Source organism: Saccopteryx leptura, chromosome 4, assembly GCF_036850995.1.
Source record: "Saccopteryx leptura isolate mSacLep1 chromosome 4, mSacLep1_pri_phased_curated, whole genome shotgun sequence".
In the NCBI taxonomy this organism is placed as follows: Eukaryota; Metazoa; Chordata; class Mammalia; order Chiroptera; family Emballonuridae; genus Saccopteryx; species Saccopteryx leptura.
Window position 1 is genome coordinate 3,853,189 of NC_089506.1, and position 2,129 is coordinate 3,855,317.

Here is a 2,129-nt window from a genome sequence, read left to right on the forward strand (position 1 = left end):
CCCAGCGATGTCCTCCCAGACCTGAGTGTTTCTGCGGACCCAGCGATGTCCTCCCAGACCTGAGTGTTTCTGCGGACCCAGCGATGTCGCCCAGACCTGAGTGTTTCTGCGGACCCAGCGATGTCCTCCCAGACCTGAGTGTTTCTGCACTGCCAGCCTCCCGGGGTGAAATTGCTCGGACCGCCTCCAGGATGGACGGGTCACTAAAAGCCTCGTGCCGCGTGTGACGCCGGGTCTTGAGGGTTCAAAGACAACACATGGGACGAGCTGTGTCAGAACTGGGACCTGAAACGGATTTGGACAAAAGCTGCTGTCCTTTGTGAGGACGCTGGACACGCTAGCTTGTACCACTGGAGCTTCGACAAAGGGCTGTCACATCTATATGTGACATTTTGCAACCCTGTGAGGTGACTACTCCCCCCCACCCCCGCATGGCTCAGGAAGACTGTGGTTCAGCAAGTACACGGTAAACTTCGGCATTAGTCTCTGGCCTCCGGCACCAAGTCCCTGGCACATGCCACAACGGTCCCTTTGCCTGGAAGGGGCAGCTGTACCCCATTCACTCCCCGCATGTGGGAGCACCCTGAGATTTCCCACCAGGCGGGAATGAGTGTCACTCCCACTGTTCACCACGGGGCCGGACGTACCCAAGCTCCACGCAGCTGCAAGAAGATGCGTGACTCCATTGGTTTAGACTGATGGACTCACAGGACAGGGGACGGGGCGGGGGGGGGGGGGCTTGCCAGCCACAGACGTGTTTCCCACAATCCTGGGGCAGCAAGTCAACCTCAGAGCACCGCTGAGCCCGTGCTGCTCAGACCCCATTCCGGGCTCAGTGACTGCATCTCCTCACTGTGCCCCCCACGACGGAGGTGGGGGAGGGGCTCTGAGGTGTCTGTGGTCAGGGCACAGAGCCCACTCATGAAGGCTCCTCTCTCCTCATGACCTCACGACCTCTTCACGTCTCCAAAACCCCACCGCCCAACACCGTCACACCCGGGAGGGGCTGAGGATTCAGTATGTGAATTTGGGGGGAAGGAGGCCACAAAATTCTGTGTCTGGTGGGGCACACGTGGGAACCAGACAGTGAAGACCCTCCCAAATGAATTCTGCCTGCTCTCCGTGGCCGTGGAAAGAGGACCAAGGATCCGACCGCAGCCCACTCGATAGGATAGAGAATCCCCCTGGCTGGGTCCCCCTCAGCAAGGGCTGGCCCCAGGTCACGGGGTTCCCACCATGATGGCCACGCACAGCTGTGGAGCGCAGAACACGGCTAGGTGGGACCAGGTAAGTCATCAGTGTGAAATGCACTGATTTCCAAGTCATCACAGCCAAAATGTCAACCATCTACAAATGTGTTTATACTGACGACACGTTGAAATGATAGTTAGAACAGATCATGTGAAACAAAATATACTCGCTGTAATGCGGTGGCCGCGGCCAGGCAGGGCCGTGTGGGATTCAGGTAGACCGGGGTACCCAAACTACAGCCACGACCGCATGCGGCCCCCTGAGGCCATTTATCCGGCCCCCACCGCACTTCCAGAAGGGGCACCTCTTTCATTGGTGGTCACTGTATGTGGCAGCGCCACAAAGCACGACCTCGCTCACGTACAGTACTACTTCTGGTGTCGCGGGACGCATGCGTCACGGCTCTGTAAGCACGTCATATCACTTGTTACGGCTAGCAGTGACAAATATGGAACCGGACATTGACCATTTCATTAGCCAAAAGCAGGCCTATAGATCCCATTGAAATACTGGTCAGTTGGTTGATTTAAATTTACTTGTTCTTTATTTTGAATATTGTATTTGTTCCCTTTTTGTTTTTTTACTTTAAAATAAGATATGTGCAGTGTGCATAGGGATTTGTTCATAGTTTTTTTTTATAGTCCGGCCCTCCAACAGTCTGAGGGACAGTGAACTAGCCCCCTGTGTAAAAAGTTTGGGGACCCCTGAGGTAAACGGTAGAAAAACTGCAGAGCCGGAAAGCATCAGGCCATTCCATTTAATAAAGTCTCACAACGGCCAGACGAGCACACAGGCAGGGAAACGTGTGCTCACAACGGCCAGACAAGCACACAGGCAGGGAAACCGCCCCTCAGGCAGACTAACAGCAAGAACGACCC